Source organism: Armigeres subalbatus, unplaced genomic scaffold (assembly GCF_024139115.2).
Source record: "Armigeres subalbatus isolate Guangzhou_Male unplaced genomic scaffold, GZ_Asu_2 Contig30, whole genome shotgun sequence".
NCBI classification, from domain to species: domain Eukaryota; kingdom Metazoa; phylum Arthropoda; class Insecta; order Diptera; family Culicidae; genus Armigeres; species Armigeres subalbatus.
Genome location: NW_026943042.1, coordinates 23,691 through 46,179, shown reverse-complemented (window position 1 = coordinate 46,179; position 22,489 = coordinate 23,691). Strand labels below are relative to the sequence as shown.

The following is a 22,489-nucleotide window of genomic DNA, read 5'->3' as shown; positions in this document are numbered from 1 at the left end:
AGTAGTTCGAACGAATCGAATCGATTGCTCGAACTCTGTCAACAGTGTGAATTCCGAGTTCGTGCGGTGATTGCTCGAGATAAGCGCTGATGCTGTGATGCAAATTCGTCATCATCGTCATCTCACCGCTAGTTCCCAGGAACTACCAGATGAGTGGCTCCGGAAATGCAAAACGAGAGCTGCTAATCGCGAGCGGCATGGGCAAACAGAGTGATTTAATTAATTAGAACAATCCTAGCCACAGCCGTCGTCGTCGTCTGTCTGGAGCAATGCTGCTTAAATGACTCAATCAGCGGCTAGGTGGCGTGAGAACCGTGCGGAGCTTGCGATCAATCGTTGCGACACCTGTTTTCGGACCAGGCTCGCTCGCTCGGTCGCTGTTGTTGAGTCAGACCAGCGCGAGCAATGCAATCCGATGCAATATATGTGTGATCCAGTAAACTAATTGAATCTCGTTAGTGGAAGTTGTTCGAAAGCGGTTGAGACGGAACCCGGGAGGTGGCAACGATGGCAAGGGAGGTTGTAATGATCTCCGGGCAGGTACTTGTGTTAACACGCTTGTTGCACATTTTTCACACGTCCAACAGTAGTAGGGAAATGTAGTTTGAGGTGAGGGCAGGTAGATTCGGACGGATTGCAAGAGAGAGGCTGATAAAGAGTTTAAGATTATCGAATTGTTTGGGCGAAAAGGATGTAAAAAATTGATTGCTGTTCAAATGAGAAAATTTGTGACAGATCAATTATTTAAAACAAATTAATGTTCTTCAGATCTCACATTCCAATCCGATAAAGTCAAAGTTCAGCGACAAGCTTCCTTGAAAAATGACATCAATCTGTGCACTGCACGCGGATTCGGTCACGGCCCGCTCCTTCATCGTCGCCGTCGAGCAGTAAACAGGCCCAACCATCGACGTGACCCCTGTGACTGACAAGATTGCATCGTCGATACCGTCCTCGATCTCTCGTTGACTGACAAACACACAGACTCCAAGGCGAGGCACCGCTAATGTTCTACTCGGCCTAGCTCCTCCCGCCGTGTACAACATCCCTTTCCGAAAAGGTACTTGCCTACTAAATGTGCCTCGATAATTATCAGACACTATCTACAATTGCTATTAACCCACTAAACCGTGTCGATCGAGGTACATCACAACGGGCCGTACTCTCGTACGTGTGTCTCCATACCGCAACTGCATCAGCTCCATCCGTCAAAGCCTTCAGTGCCAGCACCATTCCGCCATATTTGCCACTACTGGAAACCCCATAAATTAATTCACAAACTATAGCAATAAATACACTGGCTGACACTGACTGGGAAGATGCGCTACCAGGCCCGATCGGTTCGAACGGGCGATCGAACGAGCGTGATGAGCAGCAAAATCGAACCGGGACCTTCACACGTCGCAGCTTGGTCACGTTAAGCTTGACTAATTAAATTTTTATAATCTTGCTACATTTGAATATCGCGAGGATGTGTGAGAGTAGGAAAATAGCTCTGGCGTGACGCAAGATTGCAGCGCGGGTGCTGCCTGCGAACCGTTCGCAAGGGACCGTAATTTGAGATATTTAAGAGACTGGGGTTGGGTCCATCATCCATCAGCCTCGGTGAAGGTTGGCCGAATTAGAGAAACAAACGGCTTTCGCGGCTGGGCTTCCTGTGCAGCTAAGTACAGGAAGCTGCAGGCCACGTCGAATTGGAGCCAAATCGCGGAAACATTAGAGAGCGGCCAATATTTTCGCACTCCCAAAGGCGGACCAGCCAGCGCGCTGCTCCCCGGCGAGCGCCCGAGGGCAGACACACAAAACTCTAATAATTTAATAATAATTTATAATTTTGGATCATCAATTTGTCTATTATGCTTTCTTCGTTTCGCTACCGTTTCGTTTCCTCCGATCGGAGGTCTGCTTACGAGCGGCCACGGACCAATGATGACGGGATGTTGCGCTGGATTCTGCTACCACTGCTGGGATCCAAAACCCTGAATTTAGTCACACATTGCCGGTTGGGCCCGCACCGCTCGAATCCCCGGTGTCTGTTTCTCATCGTGTTCATTGATGGTGTAAAAATATGAGTAGAACAATTAGTTTACGGTAGCAAAAGAGCGGTAGACAGACGGCGGCGCCAGCTACGGCCTAGGAGTTCCCAACCGAATTAGACTACGAGAACGGATCCAGTGCGATGACGCGTGATCACCTGGAGGAGAGCTTAACTCCGTTTACCTTCGCTCTACTAATGTAATGGTGTTTTCCCAGCGTTGTGCGCTTCTTTTTTGAACTTCCTGTCAGACTGGCAGTCATTCGGACCAGGAGTGTGGCTTGAGAAAGTTCCTCCCGGATCAGGTTCGGATGGAAAAAAGTGTTATAGATATTGAGGAATTTTGTTTTCTGCTTCTCACTTTTTCGAGCGAAGATAAGGAAACGATTGGTCAATGGGCTGTAATTATCATTAAATTCAATGAAATTTTGGACTAGATTTATTTCCGTGGGAGAATCATTGAACAGGTTTTGTGTGGGAATCTGATTTCCACGTAGGTCAGGAAGATTCTTCTTCGTTTAAGTTGGAATTGCATCCTCCAAATGGACAATGTCGAGTTGCAAATCATTATTCATTCGACACTTCCTCAATTATTAACTGCATTATTTTAGGCTATGTTATCATGATTGCATTCGAATATCATGTGACTTGCACGACTCACATCATTCTCAAGAGAGCTGGGAAAAATCTCACCGAAAAATGTGGTATACTGTATTTAGAAAACATTATTGAAAATTTGACACTCTGATAGAAGGATTTTTATACATGGAAGAGATGATACAGCAAATAGCATTAGTTTGTTATTATACAGAAATATTACAGTCGACAACAAGCCCCCTGCCAGTCACCTTTGATTCGTTTCGATCAAATAGGCAAATCAAATCTAATTTTTAACAAATTAATCTTTATCCATCAAACAAATCCAACTCCCATACCGGCATGACCATCCAATTTTTCCTATAATTTGTGGCCTTTATGGCCCGGCCACAACCTGTCTGCCCCTTCGGATAAGATCGATCTCACCTATACCCGAATCAAACAGCACACTCGAAGCCGAACCCCGGAGTGAGCGGCGATCGGATTGTGTGCGACGTAGCCATTCGGCGCGCGGCATTCTATGCTCTACTCTGCTCATCCATCCGAAATCCGAAACGGTCCGCTTTTTGTGGGCGCAATCTCTGCGCGCCTGATGGCAGTGCCGCCCGTAATTAGTGTATCAAGATTAGTCGAGCATAAAAGGTGCTAATAATCCAATTCTATTGCTGGTCTCGCGTTGATAGCCCGAACACACACACTCACGGACATTTTTCTCGATCTGAGATTTGATTATTCATCGGCGCAACCAAATTCAACGGCGTTTGGAGCCGCGAGGGATCCCTGATTCGTATCGCAACTGCTTTTAAATAATATTTTCATTACAAACCGATGCTTCCGCCACCGCACACCGACCGGACCGATCGCCGGGAACCGATCTGAATCGATTTTTATGACTATCCAAAACGTTGTGCCAAGCTCTCTAACAAATAAATATAGTGAGGTGAAAATGATGATCCCAAGCATCATCGGAGGATTTTAGTTTTGTGTGTCGATTGCGCCCTCGCTGCTGCTCATTTGGGAGAAATGAGCGATGCCGACAAAGGACCGACCCGAGATCTCGGGCTTGTATATTTTTATTGCTTTTATTGCTCCAAATATAAGCGCGTGTGTTTTCGTCGGCCTCCAACGCGGCGGCGCTCTTTCATGTGTGTGGATTTGCGCGAGGGGGAGCCCCCAATTCGGATTTTTTTTTCTCTTCTGGTCGAGATGCGACTTGCATATGGATCCTTGGCTTCGAGGGTCCTGTTTTTCCGACGACCTGAAGATGTCGATGTTAGTTATTCAATTAACACGTCTTTGTTTTCGTTTTGAAGGTGTTGTTATTCGCGGCTGAAGGGGTCTCTCGATCTCTCACGGTGGAGTGCGCGTGTTAGTGGAGTTGAAGAGGTGGCAAACGCTTGAGCCGGGGAGAGCTTTTAAGATAGCAATAAAATTCGAATCGTGAAAAACTGAGGAATGTTGTGAAGTATTAAGTTATGTGTAACCTGACGCACCGAGAGCCTAAATGAGACTTGAAGATGCTGCAACATCAATGCCACCGATCGACAGAAAATTGCTCGAAGTAATGGTCCAGATGTGTGCCAGAATTGGTCTCGACCCAACGGGTTCAAATTTCCCTCCCATCGCGAATTATTGTTATTTTTGTTTCGGAAGGCGGCGAAACATGTGAGAAGGCCCTTGAGTCTGAAATCCGCATCGGCGGCGTTGTGATTTGTTTCAATTGAAATCAAATCAAGAGTCGAGAGACGGCTGGCTCGGCTGGCTGGTCGGTGGCCGATCGGTAGTCGAGTAGAAAGGCACTCAAAGCTTTTCCGTACTGTGGCCGCGGGAAAGAGCCTGCCCGAGAGTGCGTATCGGCGCGGAATCATTTGATTTTGCCCGCAATAAAAACAAATGCTTTGATTAATGATGTTGATCCTCATTTGCTTTCCAGCGTTGCCGTTCGCCCTTCCCACACAACCGGGGCCGAAGCGGTAGCGAGGTGCTCGTATTTTCACACAATTATTGATCGGATTGAGTACCGCCGCCGTGTGCGTGGACGTGAGGAGAGGAGAAATGCGAGCAAGCGAGAGAGTGGCGTGGGAGTCGCACGGACGCGTCGTCCACAGCTGCTGACCGTTGAGAAAAATTTGATTAATTTTACGAAAATGTTGAAATGTGATACGCACCGACTCAGGAATTTGGGGCCGGTCGCTCAGATTCCGACGGCTGGGGGGCTCAGCGTGAAAAATTCCTACCCGAAGACACAGACGGACCCCATCAATCACCGACCATTCGCGCACTGTCGTCTGGCCATGGTTCTGTGGAGTCATGATGGAGGAGTACGAGACAAGAAGACAAGAAGGGGTGACTAAGAGACCGATTAACATGTGACTAGTTTGCAACATAAACAAGAATATTAATTGAAAACAATTAACGGCACGCAACGCAATCCGATACGGCCAATCAATGAATAAAAGAGAGCGTAACGTATCGCAGCCGGGGAGTCGTTTGCTCGCGGAACGGGAGGCTTTTGTTCGATTGCATTTTACCAATTTCGTTCGTGCGAGGGGGATGGGTTCGATCTTCGCTGGTTGGAAAATGAGCATGAAAAAAAGGAGCGACACACACACTTCACATGGGACCCTCCTTAGCCGCGCGGTAAGACGCGCGGCTACAAAGCAATACCATGCTGAGGGTGGCTGGGTTCGATTCCCGGTGCCGGTCTAGGCAATTTTCGGATTGGAAATTGTCTCGACTTCCCTGGGCATAAAAGTATCATCGTGTTAGCCTCATGATATACGAATGTAAAATGGTAACCTGGCTTAGAAACCTCTCAGTTAATAACTGTGGAAGTGCTTAATGAACACTAAGCTGCGAGGCGGCTCTGTCCCAGTGTGGGGATGTAATGCCAATAAGAAGAAGAAGAAGACACACACTTCTATGTAGAAGGAATGCGTTTCGCATGGGAGCACTCATTAGTAGCACACGCTCTTCAGTTCTTAATTAAATCGAATCGCGATGCTCATTGCTCGCACCGTTTTACGACAATCGGCCGAAGGGTTGAAATCGGTTTCTCTCGGTACTGGTTCGGGGCGGATGGCATATTTTAATACAGTTCTGCATAAAAACCATGTAGAAACTGTATAAAACTTTGGCATTATGCAGGGAAGAGCTTTTAAAACAGCTTTTTTTTTTTAAGTTTATGAATTTTTGAAAATACTAGTTTTCCATGTGTTTGAACATTCTTTTTTATTGTTCGTAAATCTCTTTGAAATATTGCCATGAATTACAACCAATCTCGAAAATAATTGATAAAAATAAGTAAAGAAAAATCCTTTTTGCTATTAGTGGTTTTCCAATTTATATTTTTTCTAATAATAATATCAAATGATAAATCAAAATAATATCAAATAATAAATCAAGAAACTGAAACAAAATTCGATTCGAAATGTTGCTTTTCGCAACCTAAACAAAATTGCAATGTGTGTCTTTTTTTATTTCAGAATAAAATCTTTTTGAGAAAACGGGTTGCAAAGTTTTGAATATTTATTTTTTTGCTCCATTTCTCTGCGATTTTTTACGTTAACTATGAAAATCATTCGAACGAAACATATTACCGCGAAGCTCCAAAACTATTGCATTTTTCTCTCTATATTAAACTCAAATTAGACCAAAATGTCACTTACAGCTCTCTCTTTTTATAACCCACTCAAGTAGGCTAGAAAGTTAACAACGACTTAAAATTTGAAATGTTAGAAACTGTTTCGCGATTTTATAAACCTGAAAAAGAAACTCAAAGAGTCACAAACCTTTTGAGTTTCTTTTTCAGGTTTAGAAATTTCAACTTCAGAAATTGAAACAAAATGCGTTTCATTATTTTTCATAACCTATAGCAAAACACGGATTGGAACTAAAAGTTTCAACGACTGCTAACTAGGGGATTCCGGAAATGCAATTCAAATTATTGGAAACTGAAACTAAATTTTTTTCATAATTTTTCGAATTTTGAGATATTTCGTAATAAATCTAACAAATCATGAAGAATGCAGCCCCGCAATTTGGGAAACATGTTAAATAAAATCTGAACGCTTCGCAATTTGTTGATTTTTTCTTAAATTTCATGATTTTCCAAGAAATCTTACAAATCCCGGCTTAAAATTGCAAAAACTGAAACAAAACTCGTTCTTAAATTGTCATAAATATTCTTGAAATGTTGTGATTTTGTTAACAACCTCCAACAAATCTCGACTTGGAGTCAAAGTATTAGAAAACTGGAACAACATTTCTTTTGATTTTTCCTACAAACATTAACAACTCCGAATTCAAATTAGAAGTTTAATAAACAATAAAGTCTGTGCATTTGTACACACTTAAATCATTTCACAGATTTCGGTGATTTTTGCTTCAATTCACCGAAATCTCAACAGCAGATTTGTTCGGTAATTATTTCACCGATTTTCTGTGGTATTTTGTGGTTCCTATTGAACAATCAACTGTCAAAACTACCAAAAAATCTGTAAAATTTTTACCGAACACTTCTGCTGTTGAGATTTCGGTGAAATTTCACAGAAATCTGCGATTTATTTTAAGTGTGTATCGCTTTCATGAACATTAACAAAATACAAAATAAAAATAAAACCTCAGAAGCTGAAACTGGATTAGTTCTGCAATTTGTTTATTTTTTAGGAACACTTTTTTTACCAACATTAAATAGTTCGAAAATTGAAACAGAAGCGTTTTCCACATTTGGATACATCTATTTAGAATTCCATCATTTTATATTATTTCTAATAAATCACGTAGTTAAATTGAAATTCTTAAAAACTTAAACACAGCTTTTTGAGCATTTTTTTTTCAATTCTGTGATTTTCTAAAATTCAACCAATTGAAAACAAAAGTCTAGAAAATGGAATTAAATTCTTCGTGGGGAAAAGCCGTTTGGCCGAAATTCAGTCGATCGGGAGCTATTTGGTCGGGAGCGACTAGGCCGAAAAATGTTCGGCCGATTATGGGTTTTGGCCGAACAAACCATTAGGCCAAAATCCATCTTAGCAGAAGGTCATTTGGCCGAAAATGTCATTATGTCGAATGTTGCTATGCGGCCGTAAATGTCGTTCGGCCCACAAGGATATTCGTATTTCGTCCTGATAGGTCATTTGGCCGGAAATGCCATTTGGTCGAAATAGCAGTTTGACAGAATGGGTCATTTGGTCGAACGTGACCAAAAATGTCGTTTGTTGAACAGGTCATATGACCAAAAACGTCGTTCGGCCAAATAAGTTATTTGGTTTAAAATGCCACTTAGCCGAAACATCTTTTTTTTTTGCAGAATGGGCCATTTAGCCAAACGGGTCATTTGGCAGAAAGAGCCATTTGGTCATCCAACAGTGAATGTGAATAGATTAATGATTAGGAAGTGAGAAGTGAGAAATAAAAAATGAGACGTCATACTTCCCGCCCCTCATTTCTCACTTCTTTCTGCGGAAAGTGAGGAGTACGAAGTGAGAGGTGAAAAGTGAGAAAATAGACGTTCCGATTCTCACTTCGCATTCCTCATTTCTCACTTCTCACTAACCAAAGTGAAAAGTAAAACGTCTCACTGCTCACTCCTTATTTCTCACTTCCCATTTCTCACCTCTCACATCGCATTTCGCAATCTTCGTGGTGAAAAGTGAGAAATGACGAGATGGGGAGTGAGAATCGAGACGATTCCCATTGAGAAGTTTTAAAAGATGAGAGATAGAAGTGAGAAGATAAACGTCTCACTTCTTATTTCTCATTTTGTAGATCTCACTTTTCAAATCTCATTTATCACTTCACAAATTTTGCATCCACGATTGTTCGGCCAAAGGACATTTTTGGCTATTCACCCGATGAGCTAATGACATTCAAGGTTGTATGGTCCAATTGGCCAAATGACATTTTCGGCCATATGACATTTTCAGCCTAATGGCCCATTCTGTCAATCGACCCTTTCGGTAAAACGATATTTTCGGCCATTTGACCTGTTCGGATAAACGACATTCTCGGCCGTACAAACTTAGAATTATTTTGCCGAGATCTCGGATAATGTTCCGGTTATTTCTTATTTCTAATATTTTACCGAAATTTTTACCGAGATTCGTTGGAATCGTTGCCAGGATCCCGGCTTTTGAATTCTCGGCAATCGTACAATTTGGACTTTTAAGTGTGTTTGACCTGTTCAGCCAAACAATAGATTTGGACGAGCGTCAGTTTCGGCCAAATGACCTATTCGCCCAAACAACTTTTTCGACCGTATGACTCGTTCAGCTCAATCACATTTTCAACCAAATTGCCCTTTCTGTCAAAATACCATTTTGGCAAAATCATCTAGTCGGCTGAACGACTTTTTCGGTCAAATGACCTTTTGGGCCAAACGACCATTTCTACCAAATGTTGGTTTCGGCTAAATGATATTTTCGACCGAACTGTTTTTGAAGTAAGAACCGTTTCTTCAAAACGATCAATTCGGCTAGATGACTTTTGACCTAACGTGTTATTCGGCAAAACGGCTCTCAGCCGAATGACGTTTTTCCAAACGAAAGTTCTCTACATTTTGTAAATATTCTTGTATTTTTTTTGATGATTGATTAATTAAGCTAATTTTTACTTGCATTTTTCTTGAAATTTTTTTACCAAGAATAAACTTGAGGAATGACATAACTTTCTAAGTGAAAAATCATCCTTTTGAACTTGATTCGAGTCAAGTACGAGACACTGGAGACGGCCTTACTGCTGAGGTCGAAATACGAATCTGTTAAATGTACGAAAAAGTCGTAGAATTAAACGAGCCTGTTGCATGGCAAGTGAAGACAGTCCACTAAAAGCTCAAAATAATGTTCTAATCATCCTTTCGAAATTTGAATAAATTTCTCACAAATTATTTGATAATATACAGCATATCGCGAATAAAACAAGAAATTAAAAAAAATCTGAACATGAGAAGAAAAAATCTTCTAATATTTTGGTGAATGGCAGGGATGCCATTTTTTTTGCATGAATTTCAATAATTTAAGAAAACAAAACTTAAAAAAAAAATTTCGCAATTTGTAGATATTTTTGTCAAATTTTATAATTTTAAAGAAATTTAACAAATCACGCGTTGAAATTCATATCAGAAACTACCTCGCGGTTTCAGTAAGCCGTTCGGAAACTGTTGCTTAAAAATTGAATAATTGAAAAATCCCGATTAAACAAATGGAATTTTTTTTTCCGAAATCTACTTTCAACCTGACTCGATAATTTTGAATTTTGAGATTATTTATGAAATTTTTGCTTTGTGATTGACTTGAAACGGGAAGCTTCAGAAACTGAGCTTCTCGATATTAGAAACTCAAGCGGAATTCTTTCTTTGTAAAATGTGAGATTTTTTTGCAAGCATTCCGAATTAAATCGAAGCGGATCGAAAATAGGTCTTTTTTTGATTTTAAAGATGCGTTAGAAATTTATGCTGTGTGAAATTTGTTGATATTATTTTTGATTTTGCGATTTATTTTGAATATTAAAAAAAAGACGGTTCGAAATTTCCAGAGACTGACAAAAAATCCTCAAGCAATTCGTTATTTTTTTAACTTTTCTGAATATTTTGATGTTTTAGAAATTTCTTCTTTGTGAGCTTCGCGGTCGTGCGATTAACGACGTCAATCGTCTAGACGCATGTGCTATGGAGTGTGGGTTCGATTCCCACCCCGGTAAGGAGGTAACTTTTTATAATCGAAAAATTCTCTCTGTCCGTTGTCTCATCCTTCTTAGGTGTTAAATGTTCAATCTGTACGACCTCTGGTCGAATGACGGTGTTCCTGTCCTTTGGTTTCAGAAACCCGTTTCTTTCTTTGTAAAATGTATAGAATTTCCAATTGTGTGTGTTTTTTTTTCAAGAACTCCAACAAATAACGAGTCAGAATTAAAATTATCATATCAACACGAACGTTGATCGAAATACAAGTTTTGTGAAATTTGTGAATTTCTTTATAGTTTTGAAATATTTTAAAGTATTTATAACAAAATTACGGATAGACAGTTTCAAAGACAGGAAAAAATTATTTGAACTTTGAAGTTTTAGAATCTGGTCCATGGTTTTAGAAACCCTTTAAAATCATTTTTAATTCCGTTTGGGGCGATTCAAATATGAAGTCCACTACTTTTTTGGATTTCTAGACCCCCTCCCCCCCCTCTGTCACGCTTTTTTGTATGCCTAGTACATGTACTGTCACAAAATCTTAGACCCCCTCCCCCCCTAAAACTTGTGACATCATTTTTGAATGACCCCTTTCCGAGTAAACATTTTAGGGTTTCTTCAGAATGTTGAGTTTTTTTTAAATGATTCCAACAAACCACGCAATAAAAATAAAATTTTAGAAACTGCTTTGCGTCAGCTCCACTCTTTTCGAAATTTTTCGGAACCTCAATAACCTTTAAAATATTCCAACTAATTACGAATTGAAATTAAGAAAACTGGCTACTCCAAATTTTAAAATATGGTCGCAATTTACTTCTTCTAATCTTTGTTGAGTTTGTTTGCATTTTGGTTGTTTTTCAACAAGTTCAACAAATCACATATTCAAATTTTCGAAATTTTAAAACTGTTGTTATTTTAGAAATCCGTTTAGAGTCCACACCTTTTGGAATTTGTGGAAACTCTTCAAATTGTAAGTAATTTTTACAAATAGTTGAAATTCGCATAGCTTTGCCTTTCTGTGATTTCAAATCAGCCCAGAAGCTTCATCCCTGCAATCATCTTTCACTTAGCCAACTGCCTTGCCGCCGCCGCTCGGAATTCGAAACTCACGAGTCACCCGTGTCGTAACGTAACTAGTTCTACTTTTTCGCTTGCCGATTTCCCCCCGGTCGTCATCATCGTTGGAGCCTGTTGCACCGCTGGCTCTTGGTACCGTACTGGCTTGTGCTGTGTTGTCGATTAACAAACCGTGGGAAATGAACCTATTTAACGCCCTCGCGTTCGCTTTTACGCCCGTACCGTCGTCAGCTCGTCGTCGGTCCACGCCCTTGTCGTCCCCAGCTCCAAGCCAAGCGGTTAGCGATCGATGCACCCCGATCTGCGCAACATAATCTCGTCGGGGCGCAAAATGTGCGGTGCCCCAATTCATTTGTGTCGTCCCGGGAGACGGACGACGAACAAGATCGAGAAGTGTGATGCCTTAAATGTGGTGTTTATCTTGCGCGGAAAGGCGGGCAGCCCCCTAACCGTTGGCATTTGGTATTGGCTGCTGCGCGGCCGGAGTCCGCGTTTGATTGATGATGTAAATCAAAGACCATTCAACGGTGGGGAAAGGATGCAACTTTGTAGCCGATTGAGCGCGAAGGGCGTTCCGCGGGCTTGGAACAAAAGTTCAACAAGTGCCACGATAATTAAAATCAGATTAAAGCGGTTACGGTCGTGAGAACCGGCAAGGATCATAATTTCTAATTCGCATGGAAAAACAAATCGAGATCAGCTCGAACAAAGAACTTCCCCGAACGTTACGCCTGTCCACGTCCGATGATTTATAATCCTCTGCATCCGGCTAACTGGTTGATGAGCAGCGATCGGTTGCGCGTGCGCGCGCCCGTCAAAAATGCACCACATTAGCTGCAACGCCATCAGCATTCGCTCTTAAAGCATCGGAGAAAAAAAAAATATAATTAGCTACCGGGGTACAGACCCCAATCGGATCGTCCATCATATCACGGAGTCGTCTGTGTCCGAAGCGCCCGGATGATCATGGTCGCGCGAGATTGTAACAATGAAAATTTGCTAAGGAACGAAGCAGAAAAAAAACGTCTCCAGAATGGAACGAACGAAATTCGCGAGGTGCAACACCAACAGATGCGACAGTGCCACGGCCGGGCACGGTGTGGCGTCGTCGTGGGGGTGGGTAATTGGGATTGTTCACGGTTCCTTGGTCGATTATTATTATTGTTATTGCATCGGGTGGTGACGGACGACCGCAGCAGCAGCAGGGTGCATTGCCCTCTCAGCGGCAGCGCCAGCGGGTCCATCCACCAACGCCCATAAGTCATCGTTTGTTCGGCGAAGTGCATTCTGGTGGTAATGAATGCTACGTTACGGTTGACTTCGCGCAGCAGGTTTAAGTGTCTTGAACTGGTGGATGTCTTTTTTTTGGTGATTAATGGTGATGGATTAGTTTCGTTTGGTAAAACAATTGTAATCACGAGGATTTGGATTGCGAGTTCAGTAAAATCACTCGGTGTTAGCACGTTTTTGGAGTTGGAATGCTGTGACATAGGCGAATTAAACTTGTTTAAGACTGGTGAAGCTCAGTTTACTATTAGGAAAGGTTTTTCTTATTCTTTATTATAGAGGTTTTCAGGACTTGACTGATTCACCTCTTGCTCTTGAGAAGAAAGGTTGGTCATTCCAAAGAGGAATGATTCTGACTTCCAAACAATTAAAAAAGCTATTTATATTGAATTCGAGCCCTAGGAGAAATGAGCCATCAACAAATCGAGCAGTTGAGCTCGAACGTAGCTAAAATCCTTCCAAAAACTTCGTATCGAACAAAGTAACCCATGATGTAGGACGCTAATAAGCAGACCATTCAATTAGCTCCAATTCAGGACACCGAGATCGCATCTAAACTGCAACGTGGTTCCACCTTCTTGACTCACTTAATTTCAGCAAACAATGACCAGGCAGTATCAAACGTGACGTGACACATGTCCCAGATCAGCTTACCGAAGCCGTGTATCAACCGCAGAAATTGCCCACAATTACCGGTGGGGTTGCAACACTTTTTTTTGTCGCTTCCTACCGGATCCCACTTGCACTTGCTACCTTCGACGCTAAGAACCATTTGGTCGCTGACCCACGGTCACCTTCGTGAACGGCGAAGTCGCCCATACAGCTGCTGCAGCCGAACCACCACAAAAATGGCTCATTGTTATTCACGTGTATCTTGCCGAAGAATGACGGCCGACGCGCGGTTTACCCCGTGCAAGTGCACTGCAAGCACGGTGGAAAAAAAGGCATTTCGCGTGTGCGCGCGAGTTCGCACAGAAAGCGAGAAAAAAAAGGTCTAAAGAATCGCGAACCTATTCAGATTCGCAGAACACAAGCGAACTTATTGTTCTGCTTGCAGTCGCCCAGTCAGTCAACCACTTGGTGGTTGCGGTTGCAGCAATTGTCATGCTGCCGCGCGCCAAAAACAGCTCGTTGCTACCGGCCAGCGACGCTGGCAGTCTTGTGGCAATTTTCGTGATTTAATACGGTCTATTGGGAATAATTAAAATGCGATTTATAAAACACGTTGGTTGTGTTTTTTTTATTCCGGAGCAGGTTGATCCTCATGGTGGGCGATCGGTGGATGTTTTATAAAGTGTAATTTTGTGCACATTTAATGACCACCATCAAGACGATTAGCATTGCTTTGTGTGCGCGGTTCCCGCCCAGGGTTGCAAGGGAAGACGTGACGCAGCAAGTGTCTTGCTTTTTAAGTTTTAAGAATTCTTGAAAATAATAATTTTTAAATGTTGCTAATCAGAATTCTAGGTGTTTAAATAATCCGTAATCCTCCAATCATTTGTCTTGGATTTTTTGATTGAATTATTTAAAACCATTGACTAACTAATGCAATGGAAATTAGTGACAGCTACTTCTCAATTAATATTTGACTTGACTTGTAGTCGATTCAAGTGTGATTATCACCTTACAATGCTGATCGAATAGTGCGATGGGAACCTAGAAACATATTTTTTTGTTTAATTTCATCGCTTATTAAGCACTCAAGTTTGTTACACAAGCGAGGACACCTCGCTCGTAAAGCACAGTGTAAGCGAACTTGCACTTGCACCCAAGGAAACCATGCATTCTGAAAAATATTTTTAAAAAATCTTCAAATTTGGCATCCTTCCCATCCATCCTGATTCGAGTCGTTGATTTGCAATTTAATTGTAACTGCCGAGTAGCTTGTAGTAGTCGATGTAGGAGTCATGTTTGGTTGGGTTCGTCGCCGAGTTTTTTTGTTGGTTGTTCTGCTCATGTACAAGTCGTTTGTTGTTGATTCGATTTGTTCCGGCGCGATGCACTCGAAGACGAGTCCGCCGCCGTTGTTAATCCCGAAAAATCTTTCAACTTTGAAGCTTTTCGCTCTTAAACGACGGTGTCGGTGATTCGTCAAGTGTGAACCATTCGGTGCGCGATTTTTGAGTGAGGTTTAAATGTTTTCCACTTTCGAACGGTTTTTGTTGCGTCCATCACCGTTTCGAATCTATAAAAGTTAATAAATGTTAATTGATCGGGGTCGTAAATTCTCACGAGTGTTTGGGTGGAATCGTGCCAGCAATCGTGGGGTGGGGTTTTCCGTATTACACCGCGAGGTTTTGTGTGTTTTTTTGTTTTTCGTTGTTCGGACGGTTCGGCAGTGGTGGTCCACTGTTGGGGCGATCAATCGAAGTGGTGCGCGCGAGCTCGGTGGGGTGCTAATTAACATAAGCCGATCCGATGCTGGGCGCGCGTTTTTTTTTTCAGACCAATGACCAATGACCAATGATGGCGGCCTAACGCTGCACGCACAGGTGAGATCTTCTTTTGCTTAACCGAGGTAAATTAATTAACCGATTCCGCGGCGCGTCAATCGACGACGATGTCGGGTGTCACAACTCACAGCGATTTGCTCAAAAACTCACACACGGTGGTGGTTTTACGATGATGGTGTTAAGATGCGCGTTACCCGGGTGAGATCGGGGCCATTGCGAAAGATGGTCGAAGGTGATAAGTTGACGGGTTTCGAATCGAGATGGGTATGGGGTTTCGATTAATGTGTCTGATTTGAGATAGATTAGATACCACTTAAGTAACACAATCCTTATTTCATTACTAATGGAAAAAAAAACAGCTCTGAGTAGAAAAACAAAGTCGTTTGTTGGCTGATTTTCAGGAAATTAGCTGCCGAATTTCTGCAACGAAGTGTCGACGAAAATTGAATATGGGAAAAAAAATCCACAAGATTGCAGCCCAAAAATTGTTTGAGAAAACTGAATGCAGCAAAATACAATTTGTGCAATTTATTTTAAAAAAATCGTGATTAATCCACCTAGTGGTGTTGGTGCCTTTCTCGTGCAAAAATAATACTAAAAAATATGAGTGAGTGTTTTTGGCGTGTTTTACGCATAGGAAATAGTATTTTGGCCATAACTTCTGATCCCATAGTCCAATCTGGCCAATTTTCAATAGCAAACAATGGGACAGGATTTTCAGTCGAATGGAACTTGTTGCGAGATATTCAGCCAATGTCAAGTTCCAAAAAGTGTGTCTACAAAATTTTGTACACATACACACATACATACATACACACAAACAGACATCACCTCAATTCGTCGAGCTGAGTCGATTGGTATACAACACCATAGGTCTCCGAGCCTTCTATCGAAAGAAAGGCAAAAAGGAATAAGGAATTGAATAAAAAATTTCATTGGATTCTTTTCAGATCATTAGATTCTATTCAGATAAGAGTTCTGCAGAAATTAATATCTCAAGAATGTGAGCTGACTTTTCTCCAAACTCCGTTGGTACAATATGGGCTGTTTTAGCATGAAAACTTAAGGAAAAGTGAACTACAAATTATTTTGAAGTAAATTTTATTTATTTATGACAATTTTCTTCGTACATTTTATTTGCTTTTTTAGCACATAAAATGCAGTTTTTGTGCTTTGGGTTTTATGTGTTTCGCTTTTTTGCGACATAAAACATTAGTTGAAGTCAAATAACAAACAAATTTTTAATATGTTTCAAACGTAAAAATATTTTATAAGATTTTTTTCCTTAGGCCACATTTGAGCATAATTAGTTAAAGAAAACCACCCTGACAATAATAGAAAGACTAAAAATCACTAGAAAAAGCTGAAACAAATAAAAAGAATGCAGCATAAATACACAAAAGTTTAACTAAATGTGTAGGAATTGGACCCCAATTTCGCAGCAAAGATGATTGACGCCGTTAATCGCAAGACTACGAAGCCCACAAAAAATATTTTTTAGAATATTTAGACAGTTGTTGACTCACACCAGGGTCACAAAATATCCATTTCATACAAATTGATTTGGCTGGATTATCTACAGCATCAGAAATAAAAAGACCAAAATTGGCTATTCGAAAACTATTGAATAATGGAGATAATAAATATTTTCATAGGTTAATTGTCCATTTTTATGAATTTATTTTCATTTCAATCAATAAAAAGAGTCACAAAGCTCTGTCGATAAAAATCGTTCTTAGTTGCCGTGGGGCACCGAAATCCTCCGAAATCCACCGAAGCTTAAGTGCCCAAGCCCTTCGATATTTATATTAGCCTTTGGGAAATTCAATTAGAAAGTAGCTAACGTGTTCAAGAATCAATTGGGTACATAAGGGATGCCACTTGTAATAGATTAAACGTTACTGTACATTAAATATAAACAGTTTATTAAATAATGGAAATAAATAAACATCCCTTGAATCAAAATCCGTCCACTATGGACGGTTTTTGTATCAGGGAAACGTTATCTGTACAGATATTCAAGAACTCAATATATCAATTAGTCCATATTTATTGGCTCAAATAGCTTTATAAGTAGGATAAAAAATACCTTAATTAGATGTCTGTGTAGCTGAAATTCCGTTGATTGAACCTGTTTCACTGTAAAACTTAAATCAAACTTCTAAATTAAACACTTCTTGACGAATAATTATCAAAATGTAAAAAATGACACCCGAAATGTGGGTAGCGATTTGTTTTGAAATTTTGGCATTTTAGTTTCAAGGCCTACTTTTCATTCCAATGGTCGATTTTTTTTATCGAACACTAGAGAAAGAAACCCAGCTTTGCCCGGGTGTTGCAAATGTCACATACTGAACTATTTGCAGCACCGCACTCTAGATCATTTTTTTTGCTTTTGTTTTCTCAACAGCCTACCCAAAATTGTGTTCTAATGATTTTTTTACATTTCCCCGTTAAATTCACCAACTTTTTGTGTATACAAACCTTGCGAATCTCAAAACGAATCGATTAGGGAAAAAATCTTGAAAATCGGCCAACCCGTCCGCGGGTTAAATCGTCAGGAAGGAAATCTCAACTCATTTTTATTATATAGAGAAGATAAGAAAATGATAAGACAATTAATTTTTTAATTAAACATTTAATCTCATTTAATTTGTTATCAGTCGTGAGGTGAACGGGTTTCGGTGCTGGACGAATTTCAATCCCCCAAGGTACACCATCAAAGTATGTTCGACTGAAAAAAATGTCGATCGATTCAATCAGTTTAACGCGAAAATCAACATGTTTAGCTGTTTCACGAAAATCGTTTCAAAAGAGCGATTTAATCCGGATTTATTCAATCAAACCTTTGTTAGACTTATTCTAAAAAAGGTAAGGAATTTTGATGATTTTCCTTGGCGCTTCATTTTTTAAATCTTGTGTGATGTTTATAAATTGTATATCAAAATTTGTTAAAATTAGCATATTCAAAACTTTTCTATCTTCAACAACATGAATTTTGATACATTTGTTTGATCAGTTCTACACTTATTCATTATCACTCTGTTCCAAATCGTACACAATTATGATGCGTAATATTCATATGAATAATTCCGACGGCTCTGAATGATTTTTATTTGATTGCACATTTCGTGGCCACGAAAAGCATTTCGATGAATTTTCTTAATACCGAGTTAGTTTATTTATCGAAAATATCTGGTATGATGAATGTTCCTATTCAGTCAATTAAAAAATTTGAATAATTGATTTATGATCACAATTCATTGGACTTACCTTGATTGTATCTCCTTATCGCGGTCCAAACTGTATCTCTGTCACGTCCGAAGTAAACACCAGAGGTGTATTCTCAATTGGTTCGCGTCTCTTTATCTAAATCACTCCAATTCTCACTTGGGCATCCAGCTGCTGGCACACTTGGCGTGCGATTAACACTTTTCCAAAGAGTAAATTCGATTAACACCGGATCGATTTTCAACGATCTCGTTATCACGGCTCAATTGTACACCCGGGCGTCACGGCACCCAACTCGACCATTCGCACTTCAGAAAATGGGACCGTGCCTCCCTATTTTTTTTCTCCGGAAAAAGTCAACTGCACACACTCTGCCGCACTGTTGTGTTTGTGTTCCTCGTTATAACCGTATTATCACCACATTATCGATATTGGTCTAACGATTGATCATCCACGGATGATGCTGCTCCACTACGGTAAGAATCCAGTTCATCCAAAAAGCCGTGAAAAAGCGAACTAAGGCAAGTTGTTTTCACTATCAATTTTCAGGAGGAAACCATATCACGCCCCAAACGGTGGAAGAAATCGTTGCTCGCCGACGAGGTGATCGGTCGTGTGGCCAACAATTAACACTGATCTGATAAGCACTCCCGGGCGACTTGTTATGCTGCCCTTTCAGATTGTTGCTGTATTATGTGTTCTGGTTGTTCTGCTTTCAATTTGAAGACACTCGTTAATTTGCAATTCATTCACTATGTTTACCAACGATTAGCTTTGGTCTGAGCTATCACAAAACGCACGCGTTCAATTATCTCTTCTCGTTGCATTGAGCTATGCTACTTTTCGTTTATTTTTTATCACTGAGGAGCACGAATTTGTTTGTGTTTATTTTGCAACCAAAATGAACATATCACGCCCTTATCAATTGCGCATGCGCAATCCAACCGTCACGACAACACGATGCGTTCGCAGTACAATTCAGACTGAGAAAAGCGGAAACTGTTTCGCTGGACCGGGGTTTCGGAACTGTTAACCCCGCACGCTGCCGGATCACTGATTGCCTAAACCAGAAGGGCCCGCCAGAACCCACCGGGGTATCGTCACCAGCAAGCACCCTCGACCACTACCACCACCACGAAACAGAGCGCCTTACGCGTCGTACCACCAGCACTACTCCGAGGCGTAAGGAAGGCGCGTGGTTACCTCGTTATCGCTGCACCAGCTGGTCACTGCTGCTGCTGCACATAAACCACTCGACGGGGTCTTCTTACGACCTCTGCATAAGGCACACACCAGCGCTGAACCGGTTGAGAGGAGTCCAAAACAATAGCCTTATCCCGTTCCACAACGCACCACACACCATGTGATCGAGAGCGCGCACATTCAGTAACTGAAACCGAAAATCACCGCCGAGCGCCTCGGCACACCAGCAGAAGAAAAAATGCCCCTTTGCGAGCACACGAAGAATCAAAAGCCAAGACACCTTCCCGCTCGCTGGTATTGGTTCTCGAGTTTCTTCTCCCATTGCATACACGAGAAAAAGCCACCCCGTCCAAGGCGACCGAAATCCACCACACTTGCGCTGGTCTGCGTAGCCCTCGCTCGTCACCACAGAAGAACACAGTGCGAAGCGGAGACGGTGAAGACGGCATGCGGGTATTGCTCAACCGAGCCTCAACGAAAGAAAACCCCCTCGACGACGCGATCGCAACAACAGGTAGACTCTGGTAGGCAAAAGGCACGGGCGAGCTCGCGCGCGCGCGCTTCATACGGAACGAACGGATACAAACGATAGAAGGGGGAAACGATCGAGCCAATGAACGCACGGCACCGGCCGGCCCCGGGGGCGGAGTCTCGCGTGTTCAACTCTATTGCTGCTGATGCTGCTGCCGTGAATGGTATAGTCGCTGTTGGTGACAACACCCGCTCGCATTTGTCGTTGCGTGCAGGTCGACTATCAACGTCGTTGAAACGGAGGCGGAATCCAGATCTTGGCGGTGATCTGCTGGGGTGGATTTGTGCAACTTAATTTGATCGAAACAGGATGGAATCAAACGGTAAAGTCGATGAAAAACTTTCGATTGATTTATTGTTGCCGTGGAATACGGCAAGTTAATGACTTTAGATTGATAAACGGTGACATCGTGGAATATTTCCATACACATGTTTGAATACATGAACTGTATACGTACACGAAGTTGTAAAACTAAGACGCAATCAATTTAACGTTTTTTTTTAACTTAGTGATGAACTTCATGTCAAAAATCACATTAATAAAGTAATAAATAATAATAATAAGGAATAAGATTCTTATTTCGAAAATAATGAAGTAAAATCACACCCAATGGCAGAAGTTAGATTTTATTATAAGTTTAAATTAGAAATCAGCATATTTGAAATTTATAAAACCTTATACAAAAAATGTAAGATCCTTTATAGGTAATGTGAGAAAAGCAAACAAATTGTAAGGTATCATACAATATAAACAGGTCGGACTCGATTTTCCGGAGACTCGATTATCCAGGGTTTGATTATCCGGAATTTTAGACTTGATTATCCGGAGTATTTTTTCTTCGGTTTTTTTAATTTTATTTTTTTAAATTTCAATTATAATATACAATACGATTATTTTAAAAACATGGGATGTATCTAGGGTGTGGGAGGGGTTAGAAAAGGGGTTATTTTGCATTTTGAAATTCAAATTTAGGCTTGTATATCAAATTCATGATTTCAAATGAATATTTTACTGTTATGTATATTCATACAAAATATGATTATTTGAAGAAACATGAACGTAGCTGGAATGGGAGGAACTAAAGTAGGGGTGTTCTATATATTTAATCTAAATTCCACGAATCTATTTTTTCTAGAACATGTCTTCAAACTTCTCGCTTCAAGAACTTTCCCATGGTAGTCCGTTTCCTCTCTTTTCTTCCATGCAATTCCTTGACCGTTTGTCAACGAGGCTGTTGCATTTGAGACAAAATCTTCACATTTTCCATCTATATCAATCCATTGTGAGGAAAAAGTCGAGTCAAGTACAAGACACTGAAGACTACCACACAGTTGTGGTCGAAATACGTATCTGCAAAGATAACGAAAATTAACTGGTGGAATTAAATGGACAGTACTTAATTCGTCTTAGACGGTTTAATCCATTGTGGTTCTAAAACTGATAAAGCAGTCGCCCATTCGACAGATGATTGGGTTGCGGATTTTCACTCTCAATTGATAATTAACGACGATAGACGAGAAGCATAAGGCTTTTTCGATCATAACAAGACATGAAAAAAATGTTCGTCACCTGATACAAATATGAAAAAAGAGCAGAGAAATATTCCCCTCACCGATGTTGTGATAAAATGCTTCGTTCTGATACAGTTGCCATTGAGGACCACGTGTAAAACAAGTCGAAATCCGTCATCAGCACCGATGTCCTTACAATTGAAGGTTTGCTAAAGAAATTGATCTTGCAGAATATCCCCTTTTAAGATATATTCCATTAATTTCGTAACGTAACAATCGTAATATATTGACTAGATCGAACATTGGGCTCAGAAATAATGACCAGACTATTTTTACTATTTTTTGTGCAAAAAGCGCGTTAATAGTCATTTTTTTGATTGTATTCTCAACCAACAAGTTGCTTTAAAATGCGAGTCCTGTCTTATCATTTCATATTGAAAATTGGATCACACTATAGAGTACGAACTCAAAAATTATGGCAAAAACACTATTTTTCCATAATACACCAGAAGGTCACCAATACCGTTAGGTAGATTATTCAGGGTTTCTCCTAAATAATTTCATACTACACCACTGCAAATAAAATAAAACACAAGATTTGATTATTTTTGTCCGGTGATTTGATTATCCAGAGGATTCGATTATCCGGAGTGAAAAAATCGGTCGGATAATCAAGTCCGACCTGTATATAGAATCTAGCCTTTTCGCCCGCCCAACTTCTACACATATTTTGGAAGGTTCTTATACGGAATTATACGCAAGCTGGGTACAGGATCTACTGATAGATCCTATGTTTGCACCTCCAGTCTAGCCTACTGGATTTTATTTGGAAGAAGAGGACTGATTTTCGGAACGATGACTACGCTGTTCATCTCATCTAGC

At 40.8% G+C, this 22,489-nt stretch overlaps 1 protein-coding gene across 1 annotated transcript in view; it reads right to left on the bottom strand.

Moving 5' to 3' along the window:
- LOC134203961 (knirps-related protein-like) overlaps window positions 1–19,790 on the bottom strand; it is an 85,502-nt gene extending 65,712 nt beyond the window's left edge. Inside the window, 1 exon segment of the mRNA XM_062678799.1 lies at window positions 18,404–19,790. The gene's annotated coding sequence lies outside the window, so the exon portion shown is untranslated.
- Between the last annotated feature and the right edge of the window lie 2,699 nt (window positions 19,791–22,489).